This window comes from Leuciscus leuciscus (genome assembly GCF_965113295.1).
Source record: "Leuciscus leuciscus genome assembly, chromosome: 11".
In the NCBI taxonomy this organism is placed as follows: domain Eukaryota; kingdom Metazoa; phylum Chordata; class Actinopteri; order Cypriniformes; family Leuciscidae; genus Leuciscus; species Leuciscus leuciscus.
The window spans coordinates 9,110,607-9,122,262 of record NC_138735.1 but is presented as its reverse complement, the minus strand read 5'-3'; the positions used below and the strand labels follow the sequence as shown (position 1 = coordinate 9,122,262).

Sequence of the window (11,656 nt, the reverse complement as noted above, 5' to 3'; positions counted from 1 at the left end):
TCTACTCTCCGCCTACTGATTTAACGGATAAACATTATGAGATGCGCACTAGCCAGACAGGATTTAAACTTGTCTTCTGTAGACCCAAGTTTGGTTTGAAGATGAAAAACATACCAAGCACAATGTTCTCTCACTTCCTGATTTCTAACACACACTCACAGCGTTCGGCTGGTCTTGCAGCCATCAGAGCAGAAACTAAAGCTGATTCTCTCTGCATGTGTTTCCGTCATTTCCGAGCGTGTTCAAATGTACATTGCGTGAGTTTATTTTGTCCATTAGATTGAAAGATCTGAACGGCCATACATTTACCCACCCATAGACCCTCCCCTCGAAGAAATGCAGGACAGAAGAGGTCGAAAGAGACGGATTTAAACACCAGGTGTAAACAGGGCCTTAGAAACCATCTAGCAATGCCCTCGCAACCTTTCAGAACACCCTAGCAACAAAATAGCATCCACCCACCCTTGTGAAAATGATGTACAGCAAACTTTTTTTTTCTTTTTTTTTAAGAGTACTAAATACAGAATAATATTGTCAAAAAATATATAATGCAAACTCAATATTTTCGGTCACTTATAACACTATATGAAAATCCATTATCCATTATACATTTAAAATGGTATTAAATGAAATTAGCTGAAATTTAGAGTGCTTTTTTGACCCATGTAACTAGGTATGACTCTTTGTAAGTAGGCTATATTTCATAATTCTATTGTCTATTAAATATGGTTAATACTGCAGAATATACTAACAAGCATTATAGTAAATTAAAGTATATTTTCATGTAATTCCATTTGAAACTTTTCACATTTACACGTTTGTGAGGATGAAGTTGCAATTTAGTTAATTTTAAATATATTAAAGTCCATTACTTTTCTGTGTATTCTTTATACAGTAAATCCAACTAAAAGTCATAAAACACTGCCAATTGTGAACATGCTGCTAAATTTATCCCAAAAAGTTACATAAAGCCATATAAAGTGAAGTGGGATCTGAAGAGGTTCTTCAGTAAATATTGCAGAGCATAAGGAGAGCTGGTGTTTTACCATCATGCCTCTCCAACATCGCAAAACAGCAACATACTTGACCTTCATCTATCTATCTATCTATCTATCTATCTATCTATCTATCTATCTATCTATCTATCTATCTATCTATCTATCTATCTATCTATCTATCTATCTATCTATCTATCTATCTATCTATCTATCTGTATTCTACATAATTCTGTTGTGACTGATAATGACTTGTAGTGGTAGATTATTAATAAACTGGAAAGAGATTGCCATGATTTTTCGAGTCATTGGGGATGTAATTTCACATCTCATCTCATCAGGGTGTGTGAGATGTGTTGTGATGTAGTAGGGCTCCCAGAGGATGTGACAGGAATAATCAATTGTTTTGAGAGTTGAATAACTGACTGATATCAACCTACAGGGGGCACTGTGATCTTACTGGTGCCACTGTGAACTCCAGTACAACATGAGCTTTATCATTTTTAAAGAGCATATCACTGGTAAAAATAATAGTAATAGCACTTGACTCTTGATTTTGTGCTAGTAATAATGTTGACATCCTGAACTCAAATCCCAATCAAGTGACATCACTGTCTTCTCCGGAAGTCCAAACTAAACCCAAAAAAAAAAAAAAAAAAACCTGTTCCCTCTAACCTTAATCTTAGTATCAATAATTTAAAAAGCTTATTCTCTTTGCAGCGGCCACTAAGTAATTTCCTTATCTAAACATTATAAGTATTTAGATGAATAGCTTTATTAAAATGAATATAATCTTGAATAAGCTTAAATATATACCGGTAACATACTAATCTTATAGCTGTTGAAAGTAAATATCTCATCCCCAATTGTGTGTGCTGTACCCAGCGGTGATTTTCTTCTGTTTATTAACCCTAGAAAATAAGTTAACTTAAATAAATAAATAAATAATTAAATACTATGCATTTTTGTAAAAAAAAGTTTGTAAAAATACAACTTTAATTTAATTATAATATTTCATGTGGAATCTCTCATTCAGTTCAGAGGAGTTTCACACATATTGAAAACATAACTCAAGTGATATTGAACAAATGTCATAATATATGCAATAATATGCAAACATGAAAGAAGAGAAGAACATGTGCTTACAAATACCAAATCCCCCATCTGAGACACTCGTGACACTGATTACAAATAGAAATGCATCAACAGACTGAGCTTTACTGAGGTTTGGCAGCTCACGGATCTAAGCTGGATTTGCACAGTTGTCAGTACCAGGAAAAAACACACTGTTGTCACTTTTCAGTGATGAAAAAGCAGAACATTCCAGCTTGTTTTCCTTCTCTCGGCATACATGAAATTAATTTCCCAAGTTGCCCTTTGTTCTTTTTTTCTTGATTCAAATTGTTCTTGACAGACGGTCGCAGTGTTTACATTCACAAGACATCCAGTATTCTCAGCTTTCCTCTTTGGTTTTTCCTCATTTTTAAGTTGCGTTCTTTGCTGCTGCTTACCAAGGCAAATTTGTTCCCTATATAGTCATGCAATCTGTCTCAGGCAGCTATACATAGAAAACCATCAGTTCCGCTGTTATCTGTCCCTGTTTCTTATCATGTCACTGCAGATAAAATGCATCAGCTATGTGCGTGATGTGATCAGAAACCATCACCACGCAGTGTTTGCTCTAAAGTCTCACACATTTACTTTGTGAGCCCTGATTCCCCAAAAAATTGAAATCAGCAGTTTACTCTCTGCTTGCTTGTAATGGCCTCTGATATATGCAGAATTTTTCAATCATAGACAGGAAAAGAAATGGACACAGCGACCCCATAGACTTCAACGGAGAAAAGTGAAGCAAATTAGAAGCACACACTTCCTGATGGCTGAGCGTACTGCGCAGACTCAAACTGAGCTTGATGACGTAGATGTGACGTGAGCAACCCGTCTGACAGTTGTAAGTCTTCTAGTAGCTGTGCCAAGAGAAATATGAATCATTCCCTTCCAAATCTTGCAGAGACGGATAGCGTGAGTAGGAGCTGTCCATGAGCTAGGAGCAGGAGCAACTTTATGACTCTCTATGGCAGTCCTCGGGACCCGCTGCTCTGCACATTTTGTATGTCTCTCTTATCTGACACACTCAAATCAGTTCATGGAGTCTCTCCTGACGAGCTGAAGATCTGGTTCAGGTGTGTCAAATAAGGGAGACATACAAAATGTGCAGAGCAGTGGGTCCCGAGGACTGGAGTTGAGAACCACTGCGGGCTTCTCCCTTGACTTTATCGGACTTTATGCCTCCACGTCCCCCCGATTGACTGCGAGCTTCTCCTCCTGTCTACACGGTAATTTCCAGAGAGTCGCGTGGTTATGACGCAATCGTTAGCCTATTTTTACAAAAACTGCTTCTACGGGGCCATAACGTAAGATACAAGGTAATGGAGCCTTTTATACATTGTCGTGTTTCTTTAGAAATAAACAATGGACAAATAGAGTCTTTAAACGCCTCGGATGTAAAGTTATTCGCTGTCAAAGTGACGCCAAAATGAATGGGAGTCAATGGAATGCTAACAGCAGGTGATGGCTTGTTAGCCAGTGGCGGCCCCCGAGGATGGTAGGCTTTCCAGATGCTGGATTGCTCCCCTGGTTTCAATGCATGTCCTGTGTTCTGAAAGTTTGCACAGTACATTTCAATCTCAAGTTATACATTTGAATCCTGCAGATCCTAGAGTTCTGGGCCCGTATCCCTAAAGATTCTGAGAATCCTCTCAGAGAGCTCCTAACTTAACCTAAAAATTCCTTGCCAGGAGTTTTAGCTTAGAAGTGATTCCAGAACATTTTCAGTGAACTCTGAGCAAGGAATGGATGGAAAATCCTATCTTAGTGAGGAGGTGTGGTTGACCCCGTTGCTAGGTATGAGTCATCATTTCAAAAGCCGTGATTGGTTGATCCTACAAGTTTGATGAAAATGAACTTTTGGTGATAATGAGCAAAGGATGTACCCTCAAATCAATAAACATAATTATACACTCTAATCTTATGCAGACTGTAATTGTAAATAATAGTTCACATTCAAGAAAATATCTGGAAAATGAATAGTAAGCTGTAGGGGTTATAGCCTAACATTAGAATCTAAAATATTTGAAAACTTAAGCTCATTACACCCTGTTCAAATAATGATTCATGTCTTATTTGCTCATATTAATATCCTAGCTGGCATATTTTGTACTTTCACTCCCATATGGACCCCATTGAAAACAAGATGGCCTATCTCAAGGGGCTGTCCTTCATGAAGTAGAAATTGCAACGTTACAACTCAGTGTGGTCTTAACGAGGGTAACACGGCTCAGCTTTTATCAATGTCTGTGATTGCTGGCTGGTCTATTTATGAAGGATTGTTAACAAATATCCTACAAACAGAGAAAATGGAGAAAAAAAGGTTTTGTGCAGCTGCTTAGGGGAACTCCTAAGCCACTAAAAGTCCTCTTCCCTGCTCTTAGCAGATCTCGCCTTAGGAGCCCTTTTAAGCGCTAGGAATCTTGAGGAATAGCTTTTATTTTAACTGGGATTTTCGTGTCACTTTTAGGGGAAATTCTAAGAAAACGTCATGACTCTGAGAATTTTCTTAGAATTTGGCTGCTAGGAGCCACTTTTTGCACAAAAATTCTTTAGGGATACGGGCCCTGGGCCCGTATTCATAAAGATTCTAAGAATCCTCTAAGAAAACTCTTAATTTAGCTTAAAAACTTTTACGTAGGAGTCTTAGCTTAAAAGCGATCCGGGACCGATCTGAGAGCAACTCTGAGTAAGGAAAAGACAAAAACTTTCATCTTAGTAAGGAGGCGGGGTTGACCCCGTTGCTATGTATGACACAATCTTTTGAAGACTGTGATTGGTTGGTTGTCCAAGAAGAATTTTTTTTTTTGATTTTAAGTATAGGGTCTATTCTAAGCCTTCACTTTGAAATTACATGCATAATTTTTCCTATTTACCGTTCTCACACACACACACACACACACACACACACACACACACACACACACACACACACACACACACACACACACACACACACACACACACACACACACACATTATATATGTGTATATAAATCCTTTTTATTTTATTTACCATGCTGTTAATTTCCGTATAAGGTATTTGATTGGCTTAGAATGATAAAAATTGTTCCACTCTTTCCAATTACACTGATTGCTGGCATGTCTATTTAAGTGGTGGTTTGAATGTTGGTTTTAATGTATCAAACATGGAATTTTCCCAGTTGCCAAATATCGTAATGTAGTGATTACTTTCATTTCTGGCGCTGTGGCATTTCTGTGCTGTGTCGGAGATGTTAGCGTGTCTCTAATAAGATCTGTCACAAACATGATCCCTGCACGATCTAATCTATAGCGTCTTATTAACTCACTGTTATTCATTGTCTTCAACACATTTCTTCTCCCTCTTCGTCTTTCTGCCATTTTCTCCTCTGCTAAAGAAACTCTTAAGCCTCTTAAAAGTCCTCGTCCGTGCTCCTAACAATTTTGACCTTAAGACCTCTTTTAAGGGTTAAGATGCTTTCTGAATTACTTTTTTCTTTACTAGGATTTTTTCTTTAATTTTAAGAGTAAACGGCCACATTTCTAAGAATTTTCTTAGAATTTTGTCACTAGGAGCTACTCTTTGCATTAAGATTCTTTATGAATACGGCCCTGGGCCCGTATTCATAAAGATTCTAAGAATCCTCTAAGAAAACTCTTAATTTAGCTTAAAAACTTTTACGTAGGAGTCTTAGCTTAAAAGCGATTCGGGACCGATCTGAGAGCAACTCTGAGTAAGGAAAAGACAAAAACTTTCATCTTAGTAAGGAGGCGGGGTTGACCCCGTTGCTATGTATGACACAATCTTTTGAAGACTGTGATTGGTTGGTTGTCCAAGAAGAAGAAAAAAAAAAAGTGATTTTAAGTATAGGGTCTATTCTAAGCCTTCACTTTGAAATTACATGCGTAATTTTTCCTATTTGACCGTTCTCACACACACACACACACACATTTTATATGTGTATATAAATCTTTTTTTTTTTTTTTTTTACCATGCTGTTAATTTCCTATAAGGTATTTGATTGGCTTAGAATGATAAAAATTGTTCCACTCTTTCCAATTACACTGATTGCTGGCATGTCTATTTAAGTGGTGGTTTGAATGTTGGTTTTAATGTATCAAACATGGAATTTTCCCAGTTGCCAAATATCGTAATGTAGTGATTACTTTCATTTCTGGCGCTGTGCTGTATCAGAGATGTTAGCGTGTCTCCAATAAGATCAGTCACAAACATGATCCCTGCACGATCTAATCTATAGCGTCTTATTAACTCACTGTTATTCATTGTCTGCAACACATTTCTTCTCCCTCTTCGTCTTTCTGCCATTTTCTCCTCTGCTAAAGAAACTCTTAAGCCTCTTAAAAGTCCTCGTCCGTGCTCCTAACAATTTTGAGCTTAAGACCTCTTTTAAGGGTTAAGATGCTTTCTGAATTACTTTTTTCTTTACTAGGATTTTTTCTTTAATTTTAAGAGTAAACGCCCACATTTCTAATTATTTTCTTAGAATTTTGTCACTAGGAGCTACTCTTTGCGTTAAGATTCTTTATGAATACGGGCCCAGATCTTTAGAGTTTTTGTTGGAACTTGTTGGATTCCACCTTGTTCCTCAAGTCCTTTTTGAAATGGTGCCAGTGTGACGATGTGAGGAACCACAAATGGTGCCTTGAGTATCTTTTTATTTTTACACAATAACCTATAACAATAAAACATATGTAAAAGATTTCTTGAGAAAAAAAGAACAAACAGCACCCTATGAAATCTTGTTTCCACCACAAAATAAAAAATAAAAAGGGCAATTGCTATCTCACAATTCAGACTTTTTATCTCACAATTCTGACTATATAACTCGCAATTGCGAGTTTATGTCTCATAAACTGCTGAATGGTTTCAGATTTTTGCCATGTAAACGCCGCCTAATTAATGTCATTAACATATAAAAGAGCACCAGTCAACGTCCAAATACTTTACGGTACGTTTACACGACAACGATGCACTAAAAACTATGGTTTTCCTTAGCTTTTTTCGTGTACAATGTTGTCAAAATTATCCCTGTTCACACGGATCTGTGAAAATGACTAAAAACGTTGTATTCTGCTGTTAGGCCAGTAGTTGGCGATGTCAATTTGTAAAGAAACACTATGCGCCTATAGACTGAACATGTAATACACATGCACATGACGTCACCGGTTTCACAAATTCGTGGTTTAGTAGTTTACACAGAGACGATAATGCTATAGTTTTCAGAAGTTTGCGTTTTCAGGCCCCCAAAACGGCGTTGTCGTGTAAATGAACGGCCAAAAAAGTATTGTGTTTTTAGTTGAAAACGGTGTTATGTAAACGGCCCCTTACTTGAGAACTGCAAGCGGCAAGAATTGCTTAGATTTCCAAATACCTGCGGTACTGCGACTCTCTGCCACTTTTCCATGTCAAAGACCATTTTTATAAATTCGAACATTGGCATAGATTTTAGCAAACGCTAAGTTCAAATCTGTGCTTACACATGTTTTATAAATGAGGCCCTAGACCTTTAATAGGCTGTCTCCTCCAGAAGGTTTTTAGGCAGTATTGTCATATGTTGCTTTCTGCTTGTATTGCCGTTCGGGACAGTTAATCCAAACCAGATGTGAGGTGCAGGTTCTTCACAGGACAAGACTCAGCCCTCGGCCCGCTGCGTGGCAGCAGTTTATCTGATGTGGTGTCACCCCTGGACTTCCTGAGGGATGCAGAAAAACTCTGGCCGTGTTCAAGAGGTCAGATTTCAGAGTAAACACTGAAACTATATATGGAAGCTTGTACAAAAAAGAATAAAAAATAAAAAAGGTAGTTGCTAAGTTTATATCTCACAATTCTGACTTTATAACTCACTATTGTGAGTTTGTATTAAAAACAATTGCGAGTCAGAATAAAGTCAGATTTGCTAGATATTAACTCACAATTATGAGAAGAAAAGTCAGAATTGTGAGTTTGTCTTAATTTCTCGCAATTGTAAGATATAAACTCACAATTTCAAGTCCAAATTGCCAGATATAGGCAAATTTTTTACTGTTTTCTCGCAATTGCGAGTTTATTTCTCATTGAAAACGAGGGTGAGGAATAGACTTACAGTCCTTACCATATAAGCACTATATAAAGGTCCTAAATCACAGTTTCTCTTTTTGTCAGCTGAACAATGCATGTCTTTAAACAACAGTATACTCCATTGACAGTATTCTATCCATCACATCCTCATTTTCAGTCCTGAACTTCCCTAATGTAAATATGGTGCTACCCTGATTAAGGTCTATTACGAGTTTGTATCTCACAGTTCAGACATTATAACTTGGAATTCAGACTTTATTTCTTGCTATTCTGAGAAAAAAAAAGTCAGAATTGTTTCAGAATCGGAAACAAGCTTCCATATGTAGCGTGGTGGTGGGGGTAAACGATGGACCAATACCAGATCGTATAGTGGTATTTAATATGACAAGCTGACTACACCACCCCTTTCCAAAGAAAGGGGAAATACTACCCAATACAAATAGGGCACACAAGTTCGTTACCATGGAGGGCAAAGAGACGTGGATAATCAGTACAAAAGTTTGTTTATTAAGTTCACATCAATAGATCACACTCTCAGGTTAATGCAAGGCAGAATGTCACTCAAATGACTAGTATAGCACCGTTCATCTACACACACACAATAAAAGAAAATGATGGCTGAGGCTTACCCGTAGCGGGGTAGGCTAGCTAGGTATAGAATCCAAAAGCCACACGCACACACACACACGCACACGCACACACACACACACACACACACACACACGCACACGCACACGCACACGCACACCAAGTGAGGTGCAAGCAGGTATAAGCGGCAAACCACACTCAGTGCTTGAAATACCACCACCAGAAGCCAAGAAAAGCTAGCCTCCCAGCCCGGGGTCCATCAGCCTAAAATAAACACAAAAAAAGGTTAATGAACACACTGAACGAATGATACAGGACAAATAAAATTCTGATTGATGCAAAACCTTCACCACAAAGGGAGCACTAATTTGTAAACAAAACAGAATAACAAATCACAGAGCAACAAAGTTGCAACTTAATAAATTACAAAATAATCAACAAACTAAAACAAAGTAAAAAAATACAAACTATCACACCCGCAGCCAATAATAATAATATGACTGAAGAGCGAGTCCACGTAGACAACTTCGGTGCAAACAGCGGCGAACGGATCGAATGGCTGTAGCGTGGAAAACATACATTGTCTAAATGGCCTTTATGCAGAAAACGATCAGGCAAACGCCCACATTAAGACAGAGCATCCTCAAAGGAATCAATATCCTGCTAAAAGACACATTATTTGGTTAGCTCAATTGAGTAAAATATCCAGTCAAAAGAACAACTTTACGTACCAGGTGATCATCACGGAACCGCATAGGCGTACGATTGCTCACCGCAGCTTATATGAATGAACCATGGAAACAGACCAACTGGGGGGAAAACAGCCTGCACACCACCGCAAAGCCTCAAACCAAACACGAGTCCAGCATAGAGACAGAGCGTATTTAGGCCACGCCCACACCCAGGGGGAAAACAAACCAACTGTCTCCATTGACTTTGCATTGCGAGAGGCTGCCTCCTTGTCATTTCTTGCTTCTAACAAAAGACAGAAAAATGCCTAAAAACTGCTGTGTGACAAGGTGTACAGCAAAGAAGCTAAAAAACCCAGAAATAAGTTTTTATTAGCTCTCGACCCCAAAAAACGAGTGTTTTAGGACATAAAAGTGGATACAGGCAGTTGAGACAGAGCGTCACGTGTCTCATTACTCTGAGAACTAACGTACGTCCGCTGGAGGAGACCGTAATCGGCAACACAGGATAGTTTATCTTACAGAAATATAATATATAAAACTGACATTTGGATATTTGGCTCACCAGTGACCAAATGTTTAACTTACTGCACACGTGGTGTATTTTTAGTGCATACTGAGTGTCAGGATCCCACAATTTACCCATTCGTTCCAGCCTGTATCCACTTTTATGTCCTCAAACGCTCGTTTTTTGGGGTCGACAGCTTATGAAAACGTATTTCTGGGTTTCTTAGCTTGTTTGCTGTACACCTTGTCACATAGCAGCTTTTAGGCATTATTCTGTCTTTTCTTAGAAGCAAGAAATGACAAGGAGGCAGCTTCTCGCAATGCAAAGTCAATGGAGACAGTTGCTTTGTTTTCCCCCTTGGTGGGCGTGGTCTTCAGATTATGACGCGTTGCGCTCTGTCTCTATTGAACGGCAGCGCGCCCGCACAAGGGGCGGAGCTAACAATGACGCTTGACCAGGTGATATAAACACAGTCTTTAAATAGAGCTGGTAAGTCCCGCCCCTTCCGTAAAACCCCGCTGGACCTCAAAGTTGAAAAACCGTCAATGCAAGTGAATGGGAGAAAATAATTATTTTCTGGTCCCGTTTGAATTGTGCCATGAATGTGAACATATGTTGTCTGTGAATTTTTTATATAATCTTTCATGTTACAAGTTTGACAGTATATGGTATGATTCGTCGGCTAGCAGTTGTGGAAAAGACATAACGAGAAAGACTACATGTCGCCTATGTGACGTCACCCCATAAAGTTGACTTACCCGTGGTTTTCGCCAACCTCAACGATTTTGTCCTCTCCCTGAAAGAAGGCGGTGAAGTGCACCAAAGACACAGCCATGTTTAGCGGGATCCGTGAGCTAGAGCCGTGTGCTAGTGGTGTTGACGTTTCAAACGCGTCGAGAGTTGTAGTCCACAAAGTGCTCTCACACAAAGTCTACCCGTATCAAACTTCTACCCGCTAAATTGTAGCATTCTTCACACGAAAGATTATATAAAAAATTCACAGACAACATATGTTCACATTCATGGCACAATTCAAACGGGACCAGAAAATAATTATTTTCTCCCATTCACTTGCATTGACAGTTTTTCAACTTTGAGGTCCAGCGGGGTTTTACGGAGGGGGCGGGATTTACCAGCTCTATAGGCCAGGGACAGCATCCAATAGGCTGTCACATCTATGACTCATGACAACCACCAATAATAAAGCGGGATCTAACCAAGCGGCAACCTCCCCGTCTCTCTCTTGAAACCAACACGGAAGTGAGTTAAACTGCAATTCATTGACTGTCCGCTTGGGCTGGCTGCAGAAGTGAGTCAAATCTGTATCTCCCCCATGTTAAAATTACCAACTTTACAGCAGAAAAAAACATGTTTACAGCCTGGATCTCTATGTGGCTTTGGTCTATACAGCTAATTTTGCCCTTCATAACAACTGTGAGGGGGGTGAATTTTTTTATAACTCATCCGTTTAGTTGATTAATATTTAAAGTTCTGCATAATTAAGGGTGTGGCCACTTGAGTGACAGGCGGATTGCCGCTGATGTCAATGCTAGCCGTTTGTCTGTTGTTACTAGCCGTCACTTCACCTCAGCAAATGTTAGCTGCTGAACTTGCCATCTCTGCAGTGTTTTGTGCTTTTTTTCGGGATTATTTCATACAATTTAATACACCCATTACTTCGCCCACGGCTTAGGATTCCGTCGTTGTC

The 11,656-nt window shown here is 38.9% G+C and overlaps 1 long non-coding RNA gene across 1 annotated transcript in view; it reads right to left on the bottom strand.

Moving 5' to 3' along the window:
- The window catches only part of LOC309509977, a 961,882-nt gene extending 950,830 nt beyond the window's left edge, over positions 1-11,052 (bottom strand). Inside the window, exon 1 of the long non-coding RNA XR_014210134.1 lies at positions 10,420-11,052. This is a non-coding gene — a long non-coding RNA (uncharacterized lncRNA). The remainder of the gene's footprint in view (positions 1-10,419) is intronic.
- Between the last annotated feature and the right edge of the window lie 604 nt (positions 11,053-11,656).